We start from the raw sequence: 26,111 nt of genomic DNA, 5'->3' as shown, positions 1-26,111 counted from the left end.
TTTCTTGAAGCATTATTTACAACCGCCAAATTATGGAAGGAGTCCCAGTGTCCATCGATAGATGAATGGATAAAGAAGATGTGGTGTATATATGTACAATGGAATATTACACAGCCATAAAAAGAATGGGATCTGGTCATTTGCAACAACATGGATGGATCTGAAGGGTACAATGCTAAGTGAAATCAGACAGAGAAAGACAATTACCATAGGACTTCACTCATATGTGGAATTTAAGAAACAACATAAAGAAAGAGACAAAAAAAATACTCTTAACTCTAGAGAGCAAACTGGTGGTCACCAGAGTGGAGGTGGGTGGGGAATGAGTGAAATAGGTGGTAGGCATGAGAGGACACTCATCATGATCAGCATGGAGTAATGTGTAGAATTGTTCAATCATTATAGTATACACCTAAAACTAATACAACACTGTATGTTACTTATACTGGAATTAAAAAATATATTTTCATTTTTAAAGTTCATCCATGTTGAAGGATGTATTAGTACTTCCTTCCTTTTTATGACCAAAAATTAGTCCATTGTATGGATACAGCATATTATTTATTCATTCGTCCACTGACGGACAATCCCCTTGAACATGGCTCTCACTAAATGAAGGCAACATCACAGCCATGGTAGGAAGGGAGTTCTCTGGACATGGGTGGTTAAAATAGAATCAGAGCCTGAGAACTGAACTTGGAGAGTGTTATGGGCAGGAGTCAGAAAGCGGAGGGTGTAAAATAGGACAGAAGGGGAAAGCTAATAAAACAGACAATGGTTTTGAGAACTGCAACATCAACCAGAAGTTGGAAAGAAAGTGGCTAAGTTTCTCACTTTTATTCCTATCCAGAAAATGAGCCTCTCTCTCTCTCAGAAAAAAAAAAAGACAAAAAAAGAAAAACGAAAATAAGAGTTAATTCATAAGATTTCCTTGACTTCAAAATAGAGGTATTCTTTTTTTTTTAATTTAAAAACAGTTTTTCTTTAATGTTTATTTATTTTTGATAGAGAGCACCAGAAGGGGAGGGGCAGAGAGAGAGACACAGAATCTGAAGCAGGTTCCAGGCTCTGAGCCGTCAGCACAGAGCCTGACATGGGGCTCGAACTCACGAAGCATGAGATCATGACCTGAGCCGAAGTCGTCCACTTAACCGAAGAAGCCACCCAGGCGCCCCGGGAATAGAAATATTCTTGACGGTTATGGGAAATACTATCCTTAGAAAAGCCACTATGAATATGAAAATTGTATTATCACCCTATCACCACTTTTCCTGCAGAGTCCTTCAGCGTATAGTCTGTCAGTTCCCCCAAATAGTTGCCATGGACAAATGTTCTGTTGAAAATCCCATCGTCTGCCTAAATCTATCCACTGAGAATTGCATTTTTATGCCACATGTAGTGTGAATCCCTAGTTGCTGTTATATAATTTCACTCCGCTCCATTTTGTGAATATCCCACTTCTTAGCAACTTCTAGAAAATCACTTGAAGCTTTTATCACTTGCAAACATAAGTGCGTATGCACATCCAAATGTAACTCTACACAAATGCATGATGGATCACTTAACACACGTCTTTTAAAGTAATGGACCAACCTGTGGATCCAAGTGCTATATGCCAATGTTGCTCTCCACCATTTTTGAAATTCCTTTGGTATAAGTTGTTTTAAAAAGACAACATATCACCCCACCCCAAAATTAGTTGTATTGCTTTAAAAATCTCTCGATTTTTACAATACGTCCCAGTTGCTAAAATTGGTTATACTTATCATCTGCATTACACTTAGGATCCCATTATTAATCCTGAACTTTACCAACTTAACACATTTTTACATGCATTGTATTAACTCACTAACAGGCCTAGAGGGAACCTGAGGCACAGAGGTGCTTGCTTAATGTCACATGATGAGCCTCTAAGGTCAGAGTTCGCAGCTGTATTCCTATTATGTCTCTGCTCTGTCATGCTGCCATTTTGATTATCTAACATATTCACAGTAGTTGGCTCTGAGTGAATTTCCCTATTCCCCAGAGCCAGGAAGGAAGGAAGGAAGGAAGGAAGGAAGGAAGGGGAAGGAAAGGAAGGAGGGAAGGAAGGAAGGAAGGAAGGAAGGAAGGAAGGAAGGAAGGAAGGAAGGAAGGAAGGAAGGAAGGAAGGAGGGAAGGAATTGCTGAAGACAGAAGAATAAGGAGTTGCTACCTCTGAAAACATTTGCAAGTATATAAAAATATATAGGCCATATGGTGTAAGAAAATACAGTTTAGCTGGACAGAGAAGGGCAGCCACAGAGAGCGCTCAGTAACTTTTATGCTTTTCTCCATGAGCATCAGAGCTTTTCATTCCCTCCCATGCTTTTATTTTGGAAATGTCAAAACTACATCAATGCGGTAATGATAATGCAGTGAATACTTACATACCCTTCATTGAGAGTCACTATTAATATTTATCATTTTCTCAGATTATCTCTCTACTATTTCTGCTTATGCACCATCTCAAACATATATATACACATACATAAATACGTAGGCATATATAATGCACATATATAAATATATATAAAATGCATATACATTGTATAATATGTATGTGTGTGCATATATGTATACGTATGTATATTATATGTATAATATATATGTGTGCATATATGTATATATGTATGCACATCTTTCTGAATCTGTTGAGAGTAACTACATTTTACTGATAAATTCTTTAGTGAGAGTGTCCTAAGAACAAAGACGTTCTCCCTAATAACCGTAATACATAGATCACATCTAAGATATTTAAGAGAGATAAAGTAACATCTAATGTACCCTCCCAAATTAAAATTGTCCAGTTGTCACATTTCCTATCTGTATTCTTTATGAGAGTACATATATACTGCAATTACAAATGTGAAGTCTAGAAAGCTATCTAATGAGACTCTCATTAATACTCATGCTTGGCCTTCCCTTGGTGTGTTTTTTCACCCTCCAGAAATCTAGAACTGCTCCTCTGCCTTTTTGGTTTGTTTCCAAAAAATCGACATTTTTGAAGCAGCCGCGGTGTTTGTTTCATAGACTGCTCTTCAATTTGGATTTGTCTAATAGCTTTCGTCTCCTGATTAGATTCAGGTTAAGCTTTTTGGCAAGAATATTACTTATGTAATTTTGAGCAAATCCTATCAGGAGTCTGCTAATGTCAGTTTCTGCATCTGTTCCAAGATCGTACCTTTGATCTAAGATATGTAGAGACTCAAATAGGGAAAGAGGTGCTAAGGAAATTATGGTATCATTGCAATTACTTGTTCTTACCATTCTTTCAAAGAAAAGGGACATACTGGAATATTCTAATTAAATAACACAATGACGAACTTTAGGTTAATAACTCACCGACTCTGGAACAAGTTCCAACATTTTCTAATCAAAAGCTAAAAAACATTCCTGCTTTGTCCTGTAGGTTTTTGATGGTTTCCTGTCTCACATTCAGGTCCTTCATCCATTTTGAGTTTATTTTTGTGAGTGGTGTAAGAACGTGGTCTAGTTTCATCCTTCTGCATGTTGCTGTCCAGTTCTCCCAGCACCATTTGTTAAAGAGACTGTCTTTTTTCCATTGGATATTCTTTCCTGCTTTGTCACAGATTAGTTGGCCATACTTTTGTGGGTCCAATTCTGGAGTCTCTATTCTGTTCCATTGGTCTATGTGTCTGTTTTTATGCCAATACCATGCTGTCTTGATGATGACAGCTTTGTAGTAGAGGCTAAAGTCTGGGGTTGTGATGCAACTGGTGTGCTCAGTATTGGAAATGCCAAGGTCCCTGCCTGACTCTAATTGCCCCAAATTGTTGCAACTTCCTGTAATCTCCCTTCTAACCCTTCATACGAGACAAAGTGGGAATTTTCTTATAGTCCAACCTGAAATCAGGCAGGTTTCTTTGAAGGTTGCTGACTTGACTTACCTTGCAGGATAGCCAGAAGGAGTTAATCATAAATAAATGAACATCAAGTGCCTGACCCAGTTTGTTGCTGAAAACTTGCAGGGCGCCTGGGTGGCTCAGTCGGTTGAGCGTCCAACTTCGGCTCAGGTCATGATCTGACGGTTTGTGGGTCCGAGCCCCACCTCGGGCTCTGTGCCGACAGCTCGGAGCCTGGAGCCTGCTTTGGATTCTGTGTCTCCCTCTCTCTCTGCCCCTCCCCCGCTCACACTCTGTGTCTGTGTCTCTCAAAAACAAACATTTAAAAAAATTAGAAGGGGAAAAAAAAAAACTTGTTGACTACAAGGCACGATACATGCCTATCCTCTTAAAGATCCTTGAGCACTTATTCAGGGACATTTTAGAATCTGTAGCATTCACAGAGAGTATGTTATATTAAAAAGCGTTGAGGTGAAAAAGAGGGCACGTTGTTGGTTTTTGTAATCAAGCGGTTAAGTTGTGAGCCTGTCTTTCTCAGGTGAGCAATAATACATTTAGCAATGTGCCCATATATCTGCCCAAACCTTGACTGTTGGGCAAACAAAATCTGGGGTTTCACTTCTAGTATTCACATCACAAAGAAAGATCTCCAAAAACTCAACTGTTAAGCGGGTAAATACAATCTCTTTTTTTGTGTGTATATGCCAAACATCTATATTGTAGCTTTGCTGCTAAAGCAAATATGTTAAATATAAATAATTGTCAGGATACTTTGTAGAGCTCTCTGTTTCCATTTTTGTAAAAAAGAAACACAGAAATGTCTAGACTTGCCCATAATTGCAGTGTCTAGACTTGCCCATAAATCCACACTAAAAATGCAGAAATTCCTGTAAGTTGAAACTTAACAAAAATTTGTGCGATATGATATATTCCTCCTAAATACTTATCACCATGCATTTATTTTCACAACCAATTTTGACTCTGAGATCAGTGGGCATTCATTTAAGTGACACATTAAAATTTCCTCTGGACGGAAGATGGTGTTGGCTGAATTATGAGCGACGGTGGTAAAGAGAAAATGCATTCTTTGCGAAGCTCATTTCCAGCATCCCTGCCTTCAGCATACCATGATTTTAAGCCTTCTCTCCCTTTACAGTTTCCTCCCAGTAAAAATGTCGAATGCTGGTCACAGTGGGCTCAACAATCCTTGTTAAATCATATCTCTTCTTCAGGCCATAGATGTGTGATTCATTTTCTTGTAGTATCGGATTGTCTAGTGGCACTCAGGGCACTTGCATTCGTCATTCGAGGTCACCTTCTTTCCGGAATGAAACAGCCAAAGCAGATTTCAGTATCTTCACATCTTCATGAAAATGATGATTTTTTGTGTGTTTTTAAAATTTAAAAATTTTAACTCCAGTATAATTAACATAAAGCATCATGTTAGTTCCAGGTGTACAGTATAGTGATTCAGCAATTCTATACATTACTCAGTGCTCATCATGGTAACTGTCCTTTTCATCCCCGTCGCCTGTTTCACCCATCCCCCACCCACCTCCTCTCTGGTGGCCATCAATTTATTCGCTATAGTTAAGAGTGTTTCTCGATTTGACTCTTCTTTGTTTCGTTTCTTCGATTCCACATGTGAGTGAAACCATATGGTATTTGTCTTTCTCTGATTGGCTCATTTCACTTAGTGTTATGTCCTCTACAGCCATCCAGGTCACTGCAAATGGCAACATTTCAGCCTCTTATGGCTCAATAATATTGCATTGTGTGTAGACCACATCTTCTTTATCCATTCATCTATCAGCCGACACTTGGGGTGCTTGCACATCTTGGCTGTTGTAAATAATGCTGGTGGAAACATAAGGGTGTGTGTGTATCTTTTCAATTTGGTGTTTTTGTATTCTTTGGGGATTTACCCAGATACCAGAATTATTAGATCCTATGGTATTTCTTTTTTATTTCTTTTTGATGTTTATTTATATTTCAGACACAGAGAAAGACAGAGACAGAGCGTGAGTGGGGGAGGGACAGAGAGAGAAAGGGAGACACAGAATCCGAAGCAGGCTCCAGACTCTGAGCTGTCGGCACAGAGCCCGAACGCACGAGCTGTGAGATCATGACCTGAGCCAAAGTCGGACGCCCAACGGACCGAGTCGCCCAGGTGCCCCGAGCCTACAGTATTTCTTAATTCTTTGAGGAACCTCCATACTGTCTTCCACAGTGGCTGCACTAATTTGCATTCCCACCAACAGTGCACAAGAGTTCCTTTTTCTCCACATTTTCACCAACACTTGCTGTTTCTTGTGTTTTTTATTTTAGCCATTGAAAACCACTATTTTTTAAGTAAGTAGGTTGGAATTCATTTTTGATCTTGAAGCCATGGGTGTTCATCCTACATCAACTATAGCAGGTTGATGGCAGAAGACGAAGTTACCTTTCCCAGGATGGAATCTTTTTCCTAAGGCAAAAGCCCTCCTCCCCTGCTCCCACCTTTGTTTTTGCTCTTTGGGAAATAAATTCTCTTACTTTCTTGAAGTGTTTTGGTTCCCACAATGAATTTCCACATGGGAAATATTTCAACATATTTAGACCAGAATTTTTCTTCATTTTAATCTGCATATGGGTCTCCGTGAGACTTTTTTATCCAATAATACAAAGCCCCCTCCACTCTCTGAAATAAGACTTTTTCATTCATAGGTTCTAAGATTTAGACTTTACGGAGTGAATCTTTCTATCGGCATGCCATCATTCAGGAATAGTTTTGCAGAAAGGTAGAATTTTTTGTCAGCTGAAGTATACCCTTTAAAGATCTCAAGGAGACCTTACAGTGTGTGATTTTGATAATTTCTCCCAGTACTATCTTTATCTAAACCCCAATCTCCTTTACACTTAAGATTCAAGTGACTCTCTTGTTGCGATGAGCAGAGTGTTGTGTGAAAGCGTTGAATCGCTAAATTCTACACCTGGAACTAATATTATACTCTGTTAACTAAATGGAATTTAAATAAAAACTTGGGGGAAAAAAGATTCAAGGGACTCTTTTTTTTCCCAGACTGACTTCTGGTTATATCTTTAGACAGATCTCGTCTCCCATCACACTGCTCGGTGTGTTGGGGCGCCTGGGTGGCTCAGTTGGTTAAGTGTCCAACTCTTGATTTCGGCTCCGGTCATGATCTTATGGCTTGTGCATTTGAAGCTTGTATCAGGCTCTGTGCTGATAGTGTGGAGCCTGCTTAGGATTCTGTCTCTCCCTTTCTCTCTACCCCTCTCTGATTGCTCTCCCTCTCTCTCTCTCTCTCAAAATAAATAAATAAACTTAAAAAAAAGCTGGTCAGTTTGCTAACACTTCAGTGTTGCTTGGGTTTTCGTTCCCCGTGCATTAAAACCACCAAATCCTAATGTTCCACTTATCATAATCCAGGTAGACTAGGGGCTATACCGATCTGTCCCTGTGCACTCACGGAGAGCCTGCTATGATAGGAATATCAATAAAGCCCACCCACCTGAGTCTCTAGTATACTCAGTATTCATGCACTGTATGTGATCACAGTATATGCACGCTCACACAGACACATGTGTGCCTTTTCCTCTCCAGCTTGAAGCCACGTGATGCAACCTAGGACACACAGGTGGTTAAGATAAGCAAGCCAGATTCAGAGTCACAGCTCAGTCAAGAGGTGATGTGCCCTCTTCTGTTTGCTTAGCTCTAAAAAGTAGATCAGTGTACCATCCTCATGAGATTGTTATGGCTAGAGATCAAATTATATATATATATATATATATATATATATATATATATATATATGGCACTCACCTTTGTATTTGGGGCAATACTGTAACAATACAAGAAGATCGATAATTACATGTTCATGCATTAATTGTTTCTTAAAATTGATTAAACATCAACCCAGTTAATTATGCCTCCTCAATTTTCAAATTGCTTAAAATGAAATGTCAACCTGTCATCTCCTTTACTCATTTTAAGACCCGGGCTCCAGTGGGTGAACAGATTACAGCACTTACAACCCTGTCTTTTGATAGTTTCCTTTGAAAAGTTCTTAAATCATCGAAAGCCAATAAATGTATCCTTCTCTTCTTCCATACCCAGACCTCAAATGACTCAGTAATTCTGACCATGTTTGAGACCATGCTGGTTTCATTCTCTTCTCTTAGATGATCTGTCCCCTATTTTCCCTCAAGCTACATTGTTCCTTTAAGTAAAAACCAGTCAAGTGAAGAGAGGGAATGTGGTTCCTGCTCTAAGGAAACCCTGGGCTGGTAGGGAGACTGTCAGATTCTCCAGAGTGCGTGCAAATAAGTTAATTCACTTTACCATTGGAAGCCTTGTTTTTTGGTTTTTGGTTTTTGTTTTTGTTGCCAGCTGGGGAGAGGCAGTTAATTTCAGCTCGCTGAATTGAGTACTGGATCTTGTTAAGTAGTAGAACACAGCTCGACCTACCAGCTTTCCTGAACACGTAGTTCTTGAGCAGAAACGGTACGTCACGGAGTTGGCATCGATGGGGTATGAAATCAGCGCAGCCAGAGTTCAGGTATCTGCTTAATTTTCCCCACAGTGGAAACCAAATGAGTGATGAATTTTCTACGTCTCCATCCTGGCATTTCGTGCCCTGCTGTCCATTTTAAGGGCACTTGTACACATCACGCTCGTAAACACAATTACATTTGTTTCCACCTGTTGTTTTTGTTGTGAATTAAGTGAGGGAATCTTAAATTATTTCTCTTGCACAAAGCTTCATATGCTTTACGAACAAATGTAACCTTATCAGTAAATTTATGGTAGGCATGGAAACTTTTTGTCTACGGATCTGAGTCCAAATTCCAATATTGTCTTTGTTAAGGATGGCCTTTTAAATTGGTCACTTCTCATCGATCCTTTGTTTCCAGTGCATCAGATGAGCATAGGAATACCTTTTATTATCGCTGACTGTCTCATTGCAAATATATCTTTTTAAAAAAATAAAGAATAAGCACTATTACACAACAAAGAAAGCCATGTTAAGAGTTTGATCCTAAAGGTCTTCTGATGCATTCCCTGGTGGATCCATCATGGTCCTCTGCCATGGGGTTACCTGGGTGACCTCAAATTCCTTTACTTTTTCTCACATACTCTAGCTGTAGACAGACGATACTTAGGCTTTGGAGAAGAAGCTGCAAAGTGTCTGATATCTTTGACCTTGGGCATGACCTTCTCCATGACATTACAGATCTTCCGCCAGAGCACCTAGTTGAGTTCACCCCTCTTTCTGGAGACCAAATCAAATGCCTTCATCCCAACAGACTTTCCTGTTCCCTATAGTGAGAATACTACAGTATCACTTTCTGCAAGCTTCTATCAATCTGTCTTCCCATTTTACACCACTAGGGCCATTTTCCTTGCATTGTTGCAATATTTTTGGAACTCCAACTTGGAGTGACTGGGCTACAAGAACGAACACAACAGTACTGCCTGATTCTTAGAGCATCAGATTGGCCAACCACAACACTGTAGGGTTTCTTGTCGGGACGACCACCTGATGTTTAAGGAAGATCATTCTTCCAAATCAGTTTCACAGCCTTAGGAACCAAGGCTGGAGCCTAGGGCTGAGTGTCTACTAGTCCAGAGTGATATCGTTCGGCCTGAGTTATACACGCTTTTGCTCACCTTGACCACCTTCATCTATTTTCACTCTGAACCCTGATGCAGAGCTTAGTTGAAGACCTCCATCTAAGCAGTGCGTCTCCCTCACACAGCATTCTGTCTAAATGGCATTGACACAATTACATTCAGGGCTCCAAGCAAGACTGTGGGTGTGGAATGGAAAATGCGAAGGACAGACTGTCCGCTGTCCTAACACATTCCCGACCGTCACTCCAGGACACGATCATCGCATGGGTGGCTGTTTCTCCTGCCTGTAACTATGGCAGGTCCATACCATTTTCACCGTTAATCTGGCTTTCTGTTCCCTTCACTCACCCAGGAGAAGGCTGAGATGTGGAATGGCATCTTCTAAGATATCTGAAATGTGCGGACGACAGCCTGTTGTACAGAGTTAGCCTGGCTCATGAGTGCTGGCTTGTGGTCTTGAATTCCCTCCCACACCCGCCTGCAGAGGCCTGGGAATAAAGCCACATCCAATATGATACTCACATCTGGTTGGTTGGTCTAAAGCCTAGCTTCTCCTCACATCACCATAGAGAGAAACTCTTCAATTTTTGATTGGTTAATTCATGAACTCTTTCAAGGCAGATAATTTCTAATCCCAACCAGAGAAGAGGGAAGGGGATCTCTGCTGATTTTTCTGAAGGACCTGTCAAATAGGAAATACCCAATTACATTCATTGAACACATTGAAGGTATTGCCTATCCCCTGTATCGTAGGTATTTGCCTAAAACATTGATTCTTTTCTACAAAAATGTTAAACTCATTTAATTCTGGGACTATTTTATTTACACATTTCTCAGCGGGTGCCTTATGTATAGGAGACACTTATCAACTGTTCGTAAGCAGGCAGCCTGTCTCTAAATAGCACCTGCCATCCATGTCACAGTGAATCATAATTCTGGAATCTCCTTTGTGTGGTAAGAGCCTAAGCCATTAATTTACTATTCCTGAGATGCTGAGTTACTCGGAAAAAAAAATAACACAAATAGAGGCAGCCTTGGAAGGCAGCTCTTCGTGTAGTTTTAGAACTACCTGCATTTCATTCTTAAGGATTCCCCAGATGAAATTTTTACGTGAGAAATAAAGGCATAGAAAATACACTTCATTCAGCTACATTGTTTTTTTTTTTTCTGGCCTACATCTATAGGACCACAGTGATTATAGTAGGAGCAGCTGAAATAAAATGTCTGCTACAGGGGCGCCTGGGTGGCGCAGTCGGTGAAGCGTCCGACTTCAGCCAGGTCACGATCTCGCGGTCCGTGAGTTCGAGCCCCGCGTCGGGCTCTGGGCTGATGGCTCGGAGCCTGGAGCCTGTTTCCGATTCTGTGTCTCCCTCTCTCTTTGCCCCTCTCCCGTTCATGCTCTGTCTCTCTGTGTCCCCAAAATAAATAAACGTTGAACAAAAAAATTAAAAAAAAAAAATAAAATGTCTGCTACAGATTGCCTTTGCTCCCCGGTACGGCATTATGTAATAGAATCCAAAAGCATGATGCTGCACATCTTGAAGAATGCAACTAATGTATGCTGATCTGCTTTATATTAATGTAGCAAAAAAAATTTTCCAGAAATTTCTAGAAAGCTCTATCTGTTTACAATACACAGAAGAAATACATGCAATCCCTTGGTGTGGTTTATCTTAAAAACCACATTGTCTACAAATCATAAAAATGGTTTGAGCAAATCACTCCTATATGAAAGATATTTTGGTACTGAAACTTAACGAATTTGTATATGCAATCTTTCTTGCTTTGTAACATCACTCTGAAAACCTGGGATATACTTGCAAATACATACTGCATGTAGCGCATGGAAGCTATGAATCTATTGAAAAGGCATCGCACCAAGAATCAGATCAGTTGCCGGGTATACAGGCTTCCAGATAGGTTGGGGGACTGTGGTGATTCCCTTTGGTTCTTTCTTATTTTTCGTAGTAAGAGGCTGCTGGGATTAGCCGTGCTTCGGACAGTAAATAAAGACAGATGTAGGTGGCCACCACATAGTGAAAGTTGAGTTAGCTCCTTTTTTTAAGTTCTACTTTCTTTTTTTTTTTGTAGTTGACACACAATGTTATATTAGTGATACAGATATAGATACATATGTTCTACTAGTTTCAGGTATAGTGCATAGTGATTTTATAGTCTTCAGTATTACTCAGCCCTCACCATGCTCGGTCGCCATTTGCCAGCGCACAACACTATTGTAATGTCATTGACTATATTCCTCAGGCCGTACCTTTCATCCCCGCAACTTATTAACTTTACAGTTGGAAGTTTATTTTTCTCAATCCCCTCCAGCCATTTTGCCCATGCGCCCCCTCGGCAACCTCAAGTTTGTTCTCTGTACTTACAGGTCTGTTTCTTTTGTTTGTTAATTTGCCTTGTTTTTTAAGACTCCACATACAAGTGAAATTGTATGCTCTTTCTCTTTCTCTGACTTGTTTCACTTAGCATGATACATATATATACACACATACCACATCATCTGTATACATTCATCTGTCAGTGCATATCTGGGCTATTTCCATATCTTGGCTATTGTGAATAATGCTGCGATAAACAGAAGGTGCACATATCTTTTCAGATTAGGGTTTCTCTGTTTTTTTTAATGTTTATTTATTTTGTGAGAGACACAGAAAGCGAGGGAGGGGTAGAGAGAGAGGGAGACACAGAATCTGAAGCAGGCTCCAGGCTCTGAGCTGTCAGCACAGAGCCTGACACAAGGTTCACACCCAGAAACCATGAGATCATGACCTGAGCCAAAGTTGGATGCGTCCCTAGTGTTTCTTCTTATTTCTTGCCTTTTTGATTCTAGCCATTCTGACAGGTGTAAGGCAATATCCACTTGGGGTATTGATTTGCATTTCCCTAATAATTAGTGATGTTGAGCAACTTTTCATGTGTCTGTTGGCCATCTCTATGTCTTCTTTGGAAAAATGTCTATTCAAGCCCTCTGCCTATTTCTTACATTATTTGTGGTTTTGGTTTTGAGTTGTATAAGTTCTTCATGTATTTTGGATATCAACCCCTTAGTGGATATGTCATTTACAAATATCTTCTCCCATTCGTTAGGTTCCCTTCTCATTTTCTCGATGGTTTGCTTTGCTGTGCAAAGCTTTTTTATTTTGATGTAGTCCCAATAGTTTATTTTTGGTTTTGTTTCCCTTGCCTCAGGAGACAGATCTAGAAATATGTTGCTATAACCCATGTCAGAGACATTCCTGCTATGTTTTCTTCTAGGAATTTATGGTTTTAGGCCTCACATTCACATCTCAGCTAATTTTAGCTAATAAGTTAGGTCTTGACTCACGTTTTCTCTTTTAACCACTCAGAAATTCTATGAGGTAAGAGCTATTAGCCCATTTCACAGATGAGGCAGAGAATTGTAAAGGAGTTAGAGTGGTCACGTGGTGTATATTGAGCTCTCTCAACTCTGCTCCTGTGGGAAAGCAATCTTAGAAGAGGCTAGATGAATGGGCGTGTCTTTGTCCCAATAACTCTGTATTTACTTCTTTAATTACTTTAATTTTTTTAATGTTTGTTCTTTGAGAGAGAGAGCATGCGCACGAGCAGGGGAGGGGCAGAGAGAGAGGGAGACACGGAATCGGAAGCAGGCTCCAGGCTCCGAGCTGTCAGCACAGAGCCTGATGTGGGGCTTGAACTCACGAATGGTGACATCATGACCTGAGCTGAAATCAAGAGTAGTATGCTTAACTGACTGAGTTAGATGCCCTCAGAAAATTATTTTTGTTTTTTTTATTTAAAAAAAAATTTAATGTTTATTTAGTTTGGAGACAGAATCGGAAGCAGGCTCCAGGCTCCGAGCTGTCAGCACAGAGCCCGACGCGGGGCTCAGACTCACAAATCGAGATCATGACCTGAGCCACGGTCAGACACTTAACTGACTGAGCCACCCAGGAGCCCCTCAGTAACTCCTTATTTATAACAACAAGCAGCAGGTAGGGTTCAGTCCATGGGTCGTAGTGTGCAGACCCATTTTCCAAAGAATGGCAAGTCCTAACCTTATTGGGATTGCAAAGCCAAGTTTTGCACACATCCTGAGTACGGGTTCCTATTCGCTACACATGATCCGCTATGAAAATGTTGGAAACCTACAGAAAATTACAGAAAATGGCGCTCGTGCATCTTCCGGAGATAATCGCTAATAACAGTCAGGTGTGTTTCTGCTTCATCTTGGGTCAGCATGTTTTTGTGCATGGTTAAGATTGTACTGTTGGTAGTTTCCTGTGTATACTTTGGTTTTGCTTAACACAGGTCATAACCAAGTCTCTGCCATTTAAATCCTTCATGCATATCTTCTCAGCGGATGCCCCCAACACCTACTGCCCGCATCCAATGACAGGCTGAACCTGCAGTACAGAAGGCTGACTCTTTTGCCTCAGGCTGTGTGCGTGCTGTAGCCTGAATGTTGATGGCTCCCTCTGAGAAAAAATTCACATGCTGCAACCTAATCCCTAATGCAATGGTATTGGGAGGTGAGGCCTTTAGAAGATGATTAGTTTTCACAAATGGGATTACCGTCCTTATAAAAGAGACCTCACACACTCTCTTAACCCTTGTCCCATGTGAGGACACGGCAAGAAGACAGCCATCCATGAACCAGGAAGTGCATCTCACTGGACTGGGAATCTGCCAGCACCTTGATCTTGAACTTCCAGCCTCCAGAGCTGAGAAATACATGTCTGCTGCTTATAGACTCCCCCAGGCTACGAGATGCTGTTCTAGCAGCTTGGATGCACTGAGAGAATGGTACTGAGTGATGTGCGGTGTGGGTCATGCTCCAGACCTCCCCATGGGGTCAGGTTGAAGTTCACGTGCACAGAGATCACATCACCTTGCTTTTACCTCCCCGACCCCATCCTCCTGTCCTGAGAGCTTGCCTTCAAAAATTTCCATGCACATGTGAAAATAATCCTTCTCACCTTTTCTTAGGTCAGAAAACCTGACCTAAGATAGTACTTCTCTAGAGAGAGACAGACAGACATCTATTTGGATCTTGGTCTTAAAAACCTAATTTTAAGAGACCCTAGGTCTAAAATTATAATGTTTTATTCCCATTGTTTTATGTAGTTTGAAAATGAACAGGGAAAAAATCCCTATGGTTTCCTAAGAAAAGTTGAACAAGGTGTTGTAAAAGCTTACAAACCTAATCACTTGTCTTAGGTGTGAGAAAATCCATTTGCTGAGTAAGATAATGGGTCTGTTTTCTGAGTATTCAGCATCATCTGACAGTACACTGGTAAGCTGTAGTCTTTATGGTTGGGAAAAATAAACTCCAGGGATTAAAATAAATGTAATAGCCTGAGACCAACTTAATTTAAAAGTTCCCCATGGGAGGGACATAAAAGTAAAATGTTTAGTTCCTGATCTTCAGTATAGAATTCAAAGAATTCTAATTCATGTGTGGGAATGAAAGAAAACATTTCTACTGTTAAAAAAAAATTCATGTGTCTAGCTACTGTATTCAAGTCGCAGTGCAATCAACCCTCCGAATCCATTGCCCCGACTCCAAAGGATAACTTCTTAAGACCACCGTTTTCCCTGCTTGTCACTGAAGTCAACCTTGCTGTGTTTTTGTTATTGATGTATGTGTGTTTGTTTTCATATCCCCAAATAGAAATTTATACAAGCAACTATTCTCACTAATATTCTCAACAAAATAGAGGCATAATCTAACTCCTTGACATCTTTGTTAAGGTTGTTTTTTTTAAGTCACCTAAAAACACATTTAAAGTAATGAAAACACAACTTTTTTTTTTTCTTTTTCATAACAAACACAGTTGCTTTTCTTGAAGTGTAGTTTTTCCCTAAGGGATAAAGTTGGAAGCATTTTAGTCCTGTTTGTTTTTCACAAATGCCCTGATCTATTCAGTGAAACCTTAGTAGGATTCACTTGAATGCGTGAATTTGCTATCCTTTGCCTCTCTGTCGCTGTGCTTTTTGTAGACTGCTATAAGACTGTCAGTACGTCTACAATCCATTCATTCATCTGGTTGCAAGTGCCAACTACTTCTTGGCATGAGAAAACCTGTCAATCTCACAGGAATCAATCCCAGTGGGTGCACACTACCAGATTTAAAACCGATTAGTAGGATTCTGTGCTGGGTAAGCTGCATTTTTTGCTGTGTGTTTCCAAATCATACACCAGCACACACGGTGCAACCTCATGGTCATAACTGCATTGACGTGGTTAATATGAGTTAGGCAGGCTTTTTTGATTTCCATGTCTTTTGGAGTTACCCTTACAGAGTGGTGCCATGTTGTTTGATTTCAGTCAGTGATGTCGGGCATTGCTTGACATTCAGTAGGGCACATCAGGTGGCCCCCAAAATCTCGACAGGGTGCATGCCTTCCCAGTGACATAACATGGTGCCTTCCCATTTCTCCATTGAGTGACATCACACGGGTAGCTTGAAATCAGCCACAGTAGGATTACTTACACCACAGAAATCGGTAAACTCTACAAATCACAGTTCTCCCCACACCCCGTCCCAGCTCCTTTAGAGAGCCTGTTATGAAGAATTTGCTAGTTTTCTGCTATCTAAATCTCCAACACGCGAGAATGATTAAGAACAAGGACGAAAGCAAATATAGCCTTGCCGTCTGAGTACAAAACCAATGGGATGCTGAGACACAAAACAACCAAAATCTTCACTCTGGTTTATAAAAGGGAGGTGGGGCATTTGGGAGTGATTGGATTTAAATGAGGTCATGGGGCTGGGGCCCCATGATGGGATTAGTGTCCTTGTACAAGAAGTAGAGATACCAGAGTTTGCTCTCTCTCTCTACCATGTGGGGACACAGTGACAAGGTGGCTGCCTTCAAGCCAGAAGAGAGACCTCCCCGGGCTCCCTGACATGGACATCCAGCCTCCAGATTTGTGAGGCACAACAGTCTGTAGTTTAAGACACTGGGTCTACAGTACTTTATTTTGATAACCCGAGGAGATCAAGACACCTGGCAAGGTTGATGACCTTCACTGTAATTTTCAAAGCGTTAGACTGACTATTCTGATACCGTTACAGAGCTCTGCTCTGTGTACAACCTAATTGTGTTTTACAGACAGGTTGTTTAGCAACCGGAGTGGCACAATAATTTCCTAATTCAGAGAGGTAACTTCTGGATGGAAAATTTAAATGAAGATCTATATTTCAACAGGCCATTAAAACATTCCCATTGGCCAAGTCTGGCCAGGTACCCATCCAATGGATGGATCCAATCAACCCAATGGATGGGTTGAGATGTGGAGATGTCAAAAAAAAAAAAAAAAACAAAACTCACTATTTCCCACCGTTTCTGAGTTTACCAGATGTACAACAAATTTTTTTTTAGTCTCCTTAAAATAGTCCCATGACGATTATACCCAAGTGTTAAATAGCTAGCTTCTGTGTTTCAGATATAATTTTATTTATGGTAAGAAGATCTGGCTGAAATGAGGCTCACTGTGTTAAAGGAGGAAACCGGCAACAGCTCACACGGCAATGACCAACCAGTTCTAAGGACAGATGTCTTCCAAAGGAATTTGGGGGGAGGGGTCATTTTATCTTGAGAGACACCAGAGAAGTGAGGAAAAAGAAGGAAGGATGTTAAAACACCTTTTTTCCCCCCACTCCATGGTGGGATAATTCTGTAGCAGGTAGAAGTGTGTTGCAGATAGAGTGTTGAACAGCAGAAGGGATTTTATGTGGAAAGAGGGAAAATACCGCATGATTCAGTAAAGACGTATAAAACTAGCCAATGCAGGAAAATGTTTGCCTTATGAAGAGAACAAAGAGAAGGAGTTGAGGAGACAAAGGGTCAATTGGAAGCCCATTGGAGAGGAGAGTTGCTCAAACTGTAGACAAGATAGTGATGTTGATTTAAAGTAACATTTTATGTAACCCAAGATATCTAAAATATTATTTCAACATAGACCACCAATATTAAAAATGTTCTGTGGACATAGTTTACATATTTTGAAATCAGGCGTGTGTTTTGTACATGCAGCCTGTCTCAATTCAGACTCCCACATTTAAAGAGCTTCATGGGCTGCCTGGGTGGCTCAGCTGGATAAGCGTCTGGCTCTTGATTTTGGCTCAGGTCATGGTCTCGTGGTTCCGGAGATCAAGCTCCATGTTGGGCTCTGCACTGAGCATGGAACCTGCTTGGAATTCTCTCCCTCTCCCTCTGCCCCACTTGTGTTCTCTCTCTCTCTCTCCAAATAAATAACCTTAAAAAACAATATCTTTAAAAAATTAAGAGCTTCATTGCCTCACATGATAAATGGTCACCACCCCGGATAGCACAGGTCTCCAGTAGACAATTGCCCGTGGCTTGGGTTTGTGCCTCCTCAATGCGATTTCTCTTTCAAATGAAAGCGACAGCCAACCCTCGAGAGTTCTTGAGGGTTTCACGGTCATGCTCCCCCTGCCCGTTTATCTTGTTGTCGTCATTTGTTTTCACTATTTATTTTTGCCAAAAGTCGTGATGGGCACAAGCAGGCTCTTCTTCTCTCCGTCTACCCACCCTTCTCTTCCCCGTACTCAACTTCTCTGCTTGACTGTGACATTTTCCAAAACTGTGTTCTTTCTGGCAGTCTGGTCTGCTCTCTTTTCCCTCCCTGCTTGAGCTGCTCCTGTGAGCTCCATGCCCTGGCAGAAATGAGACAAACAAGGAAACTCTGTTGACGTGAGAGTGATAAATTGCTAAGAGACATCCGGATTTGCCACAGACAAAGGGCTTCGTTCTCTTTCTTCATCAAAGCGAGAGAAACAGCACCGAGTAATTGGGGCTGGTCTCAACATGGTGGGTTATTACCAGAAATTGCTTCCAAAAGGGCTGAGGTGTCCACAGCAGAGAAGCCAGCATCCGGGCCCTTATAATTGCACACAGAATATGCTTCTTGAGGTCTGTGCTTAGGTGCTTATTTATTTTGCACTGAGAAGTTGGGTACAGGTAAAATAAGGTCAGTGCTCCCCAGGAGGAACACAGAAGGAAGTAATGGACCCTTGGTGATGGCTTTGCTGTACCCAATATTTGCTTATCCTCCTCATCCAACACATTAACCATAGGATCTCTGTGTCCTTGTAATTGCTTATTTAATAATTGTATCATTTCTCTTCCCTTGTTCAAAAGCCATTTGTATTGCTTTGTTTTGCGAGGAATGGTCAGTTCCTGTCCTTTGCCCGTTTGGTAGCTATCTGTTGTCGGTCTTTTAATTACCACTTCCCAGGAGCTGCTCGTGGAGTAAGCAATTCACCTTTGCTTGTGATATGAGTGGCAATGCTGTTTCCCTCACTTGGGAATTTAATGTAGGATACAAAATAATATGCAAACGGTGTTCCCACATATAAGCAACAACCAATTAGGACATATAGAAAAACAGTGAATAACTGGAAAACATTTGAAAAATAACAGTGAGGAGGATGGTTAAAAGCCTTCGAAGTATCATTATAGTATGTTTTAGAGTCTAGTGGCATAGACTAGCCAGTGAAAAACAAAATAAGCATTTCATGTTTGTTTTCAAAATACACCTAGCCCTGTACTGTCCATTATGACAACCCCTGGCTGCATGGGGCCATTTGAATTTAATTTCTTCTTTAATTAAATTAAAAAGTTGTTCCTCACTCGTGTCTGCCACATTCTAAGGGCTCAGTAGCCGCACTTGTGGCCTGATGTTACCATTTTGGATGCCAGTGATGCGGGACACGTTCACGATTGCTGGAAGTTCTATTGGACGGCACTGGGCATTTGTCCATTCGGTCAGTTTTCTTGAACTGTATCCTGAAGTACTGTGCTAGTTATTGTAGATACAGCAGAAAAAAAACAACAAGAGAAACTGCTGTCCTGGAGAAGCTTATATTTAAGCGACAGGTGCCAACACCAAGAGGTGGTCAAGTCTTAGTTTGTAGTCACCGTGCCTCCTGCGCAAATTTAATATAGACCTTATTTACATGCTTAGTTTCTTTATTAAACCATGAGCTTCATGTAAAAACCGAAGGAGCCCTACTCATCTTGGTAATTCCTGAGCATGATATCGTGCCTGGTACTTACTATATATAGTAAGTGCGTAATGGCTGTTTAATTAGTAAACAAAAATCATCTTTCTGACTCATCTGCCATTTTGTTCACAGGGAAACAGGAACAAAGAACTCCAGACACTAAATATCACTCAGTAAGTGGCAGAACCAAATTTAACATCCGTTCTCTCAGTTTTACCTCATCTCCAGAGAATATTAGAATTCACCGTGATGGATTTCAGAGCAAGCCATTCCATAAAGAAACACATCTGGATCTTAAATATTTGGGGGGAAAAAGGTAATTACCATTGGGAAGATTGCTCGGTCGAGGTGATAAAGCTTTTCAAGAGAACACAGGATACATGAAAAGTTCCCGGTTCGTTTTACGTTGCTCCTTTTGCCGTGGGTGACGCGTGCTCCCGCGCGTCAGATTCTCCACTCCTTGCTGGTATGTTCTCTGGGACACAACCAGAGCTGCTGAGGAAATATTTGCACATGAATTGTTAGAATGTGTCTTCGTAGTCATGTTGGATTTTACCGCAGGATACCTTCTTTTAACCCAAATTAGTCCATAATGACTTAAGTACTCACAATTACATGTTTTTATTCAAAGTGCTCATTTCCTTTCCAAATTGAATTGTCAGTCCCGGGCACTGGCAACATGTTTATTTTCAATATGCGTGATTATCTGAGTTCCACTTTCTCTTGGAATCATTTTTTTTGGGAACATAGAGTAAGTCCTACAAGTTTCCCGGAAAACCAAATTAGTTGCCGGTTGGTGATGTTGTAAACCGTAGATATTTGGAAGGGACAAATGCACTTGTCAAATTAAATGCAGATGTTCAGAGTGGGGTATGTGTGCTGGAAGACTGTGGAAAATTTGTTAAAGCTCCATAAAAGACACAGTGTTTGCTCCCAATTTTAAAATAAGTTGAGATTGACTTCCGTTTCCTTCAGGTCTCCTGGGTGGCTGGGTCGGTTAAGCGTCTGACTTCCTCTCAGGTCATGATCTCATGGTTCGTGAGTTTGAGCCCCACGTCGGGCTCTGTGCTGACAGCTCCAGCCTGGAGCCTGTTTCAGATGCTGTGTCTCCCTCTCTCTCTGCCCTTCTCCTGCTCGCACTTGCTCTCTCTCTCTCTCTCAAAAATAAATAAATGCTAAAAAAAATTTTTTTTTAAATTTTTATTAGCTCTTTCTTTGACAAAACAAATTGTTATGTGTAGAAAGGTATTGAGAAGAACATGAAGAGTAGAAACCACAATCACCATGGCTCCTGAATTTCTTGAAACAATGCCAAATATTTTGTGACTCCTTCCCTTCAAGTATCTTTTTTCTATGTTCATTTTTGTTTCCTTTCATTATTTTATACGTTCCATTATTAAATACACAGTGTCTCACGTTCTCATTAAATGGAATATAATCTCATGATTGTGATTTCAGCCCTGTGTCTTTTGAACATCTTTGTTGCTTATCTATTTCTTCTGAGAATCAAAACTGTTACTTGGGAATATTTGAAAATTTAGTAATTTCGAAGGGGACCTGGCATTAATTATGAATCAAATTTGGAAGCAACAGGGTTGCTGACCTGAGCACTGAGCATACGAGGATTTCTGCTTGTCAGCTTTTCAGATTGGATGAACACCTCCCAGGGACCCCTGTGTCCCTGGACTATAAAGCGTCTTGGCCAGAACTGTATGTTTCGTTGTCCTTACATGGAATGGATTGAGTTATATCTAGAACACATGGTTATTATTCGTTCGTAATCTCTACCATGTATTCCAAAATTCCCGTCTCTGCCTCTGCCCCCTTCCCTCAGAAACTACCTATTTTTATCTGTTTTCCCATCCTCTTCCGGACAGGGCCCCATATGCATTTGAGCATTTCATGTCAAATATTTCCATGGCTAACCAAGGCGCAGAGCAGGCATTTTGAACGACACCAGAGCAAGCAAAACACTCCTGCCTTCAAGGAGTTTAAAACGAGAAGCACATGAAATAGATGATTGCTTTATAAATAAATGATGAGGGGTATGCCCCTCCCCCCTCAACTCAATGTAGCTTAACTTAATTAATGTCATGTTGTCACTATTCATCATTCAGTAAAGATGAGGATTTGATTCCCAATAACGAGTAGAATGTCCATGTGATGTCCGTGATGTTTATAATTGACCCAAGGCTGATTAGTATTGTAGCAAATTAGTAACAATATATTATTAATGACATAGTACTAACTGATGGAGAAGGTCAGTCTAAATTAGTGAAAATCGTTTATTTCTAGAGTGCTCGTTTACAGATTAAGTGCTTGCAAATTTTGTCCACGGTGCTGACGATAATGAACAAAATATGTTCATTTGTCATTATGAAATTAATTATGGTCAAATATATAGCCTTTTCCCGCTCTCATCTGACCTAGGCTGATTTAGCCACTTAGCAGTGCCCTCATACTTTGCATAGATACCAGGAGTTTCTGGTCCTGAAAGCGGCCCAACAACTTGTCCTGTCCGGCATCTAGTGGCCACCTACATTCCTTGATTGTGGACTAACCGAGTCCTCAACTCTCGCCATTCTGATCTCTTAAGTGTCTTTGAAATTGGATGATTCCACTGAGCCCACTTGGATAATCCAGGATACTCTCTCTCTGTTTAGGTCAGGTGATTAACCTTAATTCCATCTGCAACCCTAATTATGCTTCATCATACAAGATAACATTGTCACCTGCACTGGGAATTTTAGTAGATGAACATTTTGCAGCAGGACATTATTCTGACTACTACACTATACAAACACATATCTTGGTTCCACCTGTCACCAGAGAAAGATTATTTCTTTTATTTTTTTTTAATGTTTATTTTTGAGACAGAGAGACAGAGCATGAGTGGAGGAGGGGCAGAGAGAGAGGGAGACACAGAATTCAAAGCAGGCTCCAGGCTCCGGACTGTCAGCACAGAGCCTGACACAGGGCTCGAACCCACAAACTGTGAGATCATGACCTGAGCCAAAGTCAGACACCCAACCAACTGAGCCAGCCAAGTGCCCCGAGAAAAATTATTTCTTATATGTTATAAATAAGAAATCTCTGTTGCAGATTTCAAAAGGATGTTTGGAATATATCCCACGTACGTGGGTACTTCTGGATTCCCGATTAGTGATTTAAAATGCTAACTTTCTACACTAGGTGACAAGTTAATTTTCACAAACAAATACAGTCATTCAATATATAATGAGGCAGTTTGTAATTTTATTTTATTTTATTTTTTTTAAGTAGGTTCCATGGAGCCCAACACAGGGCTCGAACTCACAACCCTGAGATCAAGACCTGAGCAGAGATCAAGAGTGAGACGCTCAATTGACTGAGTCACCCAGGCACCCCTGTAATGATGCAATTTAAAGTGAACTGTCGGGGCGCCTGGGTGGTGCAGTCGGTTAAGCGTCCGACTTCAGCCAGGTCACGATCTCGCGGTCTGTGAGTTCGAGCCCCGCGTCAGGCTCTGGGCTGATGGCTCAGAGCCTGGAGCCTATTTCCGATTCTGTGTCTCCTTCTCTCTCTGCCCCTCCCCCGTTCGTGCTCTGTCTCTCTCTGTCCCAAAAATAAATAAAAAACGTTGAAAAAAAAATTTTAAAGTGAACTGTGAAAAAATGGTAAAACATGATGCATGAAATGCAGTTTCTACTATGAAGTGACATGCCTGTTATCCCTTTAATTTATTGAACAAATGCTTTCTGAGTCCAAAGTGTTCAAAATACAGGATTAAGAAAAAAATCTCCGAGTAGGTATAGCTCACAGACAGCTTTAGTCTCATTTCCTCATTTTAAAGATGAGGAATGTAAGCTGAGGAATTTATGTAACCTGCTGAAAATCACAAATCCAGTTAGTGACAGAGGTGTGACCAAAATCACCTTAATCCACGGTCTGGTTTTAGTAGCAGAAAGAAAAGTCTACCCCTCATCTCTGATAGTAACACTCAAGGAATGTTTATTTAGAATTATTAAAAATTTTCAAATTAGTATTATTGTTTTTTTAGCATTTATTTACTTTTGAGAGAGAGAGCCAGAGAGCTAGCGGGGGTGGGTCAGAGAGAGAGAAGGAGACACAGAATCCGAAGCAGGCTCCAGGCTCTGAGCTGTCAGCACAGAGCCCGACGCGAGGCTCAAACTCACCAGCCGTAAAATCATGACCTGAGCCAAAGTCGCATGCTTAGCTGACTGAACAACCCAAGAGCCCCTCAAATTGGAATTATTAAAATTATTTGAATTACCAGTAACAAATCTTTATTTAAAACTGTTTAAGGGACGCCTGACTGGCTCATTTGGAAGAGCATGCAACTGTTGATCTTGAGGTTGTGAGTTCGAGCCCCATGTTGGGTATCGAGATTACTTGAATGAACCTTAAAAAAATGTTCTAACCTACTAGCTGATTGCTAGTAGGTTTCAGCCAACAGTTCATTGATTTTATTTAGCATCTGGTAAGGTTGAAGGTAAGTGTAAGTGTTGACATCTTAACCAACAGATGTCACTTACCCATGTAGAAGATCTTAACTGCATTTGGAACTGTGGCAAGAAGGATCCAAATCATTCTGCTCTTTTCCGTAGGCCACACTTTGTGTGTTCCGAGGGACCTGATGCAATTAATTGGATGGAAACGTGGGAGAATTGTTTGAGAGCAAAAAGTGTTTTTTTGATCTCCATGGAAACCATGTTGTGCTCTATTATGATCAATGAATGTCAAACACTGGGAAACTGAGAAAGGGGTAAATGATTTTAAATGGTTGCTGTTACCAGAGACTCTGAGGCCATGTGACTGCACAGAAAGTCACTGTCAAGACTCACAGTGTGTTTCATAAACTCAAACGGGCAAGGATGGCCAACATTTCAATTGGTCCCAGCTGACGCCCGTAGCTGTCAAGGTGTCCGTTGAAATCCAGCGCCTAGACTGAACATCCCATACACTCAGATTGTAGGCGTACAACCCACAGCTTACGAAGCACCATATGCGTTTTCTTCGTCTCCAAACTCTGGACAGTTGTTCTCATTTTACAGGTGAGAAGACTGAGGATCGGGAAGGTGACGTGTTTTAGTCAAGTTCACACAGTAGTAGATGCCTGAGCAGGGGTGTTAGTCTAATGACTCATTATCTTTCTGCACTAAAACAACCTTCTGGCTGAGTTGATTTGCTCATACTCTCTGTAGTTCGTAGCGCATTCTGCACAGAGAACTCACACAAACATATGGTCTTTTTTATGACTCAGGGAAGAGTGTCTTATCTTTTACTTATACATATATACTTGAAAGATCTCATTGAGGGCAAGAAAGGCCCCCATATCCCCATCATCCTGCCTCTTTGACCTTCTAATGGTAAGTGAAAGCTCTCCTTTACTCGCATCAAATGATGTCAAGACCACAGTCTAAATCCAGCCACATGCAAAGGATGTTCTATCTGCTGCCTTAGAAAATCTGCTTTTGAAGACAGAGCCTCAGCAACTCGTCTGTCCATTCATCTAACAGATATTTATTCAACAGCCACTGTGCTCAAAACACACAGCGGAGTCAATACACAAGTTCCGCGCTTGGCCTCAAGAGTCAGTCAGTCTGATGAAGAACGCAGTCATACATGGCTCTTAGCAAATGGTATTATTTGGGATCTGGAAAGCATAACCAAGGATACTGACAAAAAAACGATGGGGAAAGATGCCTTTACCAACAAACTCTACTGAATTCAAAAAAATTCGAGTGCAGCTGAGTTGTTTGTAAATTACTAAAGTCTGTATCGTGAATCTTAGGAACCATTACATGATCAGTCAAATGGCAATGGAGGGACAGAGATATTAAATAAATCCTTTGTGGGGAGTTCATCAGTCTCTCAGATTCAGATACCAATTTTCCCCTCTTTCGAGCTATAACATGAATGCACCAACTTTTCCATGGACATAGAATGAGTCTCTCAAGTTAAATCTTAAATACTCAAGTGGGTTTTAAAAGGGCTAACCATCGAATTTGCAAGTTGAGACCTGTGAATGAAAGCAGATAACTTAATGAACCCATGAAAAAATTTAAAATTTCTACAAAAATTCCTGAGAAAACTTTTAATAGCACAAAATGAAAAGGGTTTGTAAATGCCCAGGGGTAAATTACAGAAGTCTGTAACATTTCCTTCAAGTTATGAAATATTTTAAGATACGTGCTTGCCTGCTAGGAATTTCCCCAAGGGATACAAGAGTACTGATGCATAGGGGCCCTTGTACCCCAATGTTTATAGCAGCACTCTCAACAATAGCCAAATTATGGAAAGAGCCTAAATGTCCATCAACTGATGAATGGATAAAGAAATTGTGGTTTATATACACAATGGAGTACTACGTGGCAATGAGAAAGAATGAAATATGGCCCTTTGTAGCAACGTGGATGGAACTGGAGAGTGTGATGCTAAGTGAAATAAGCCATACAGAGAAAGACAGATACCATATGTTTTCACTCTTATGTGGATCCTGAGAAACTTAACAGAAACCCATGGGGGAGGGGAAGGGAAAAAAAAAAAAAAGGAGGT

The sequence above is a fragment of the Felis catus genome, chromosome X (assembly GCF_018350175.1).
Source record: "Felis catus isolate Fca126 chromosome X, F.catus_Fca126_mat1.0, whole genome shotgun sequence".
Classification (NCBI taxonomy): Eukaryota; Metazoa; Chordata; class Mammalia; order Carnivora; family Felidae; genus Felis; species Felis catus.
Note: the sequence above shows the minus strand (reverse complement) of the source record.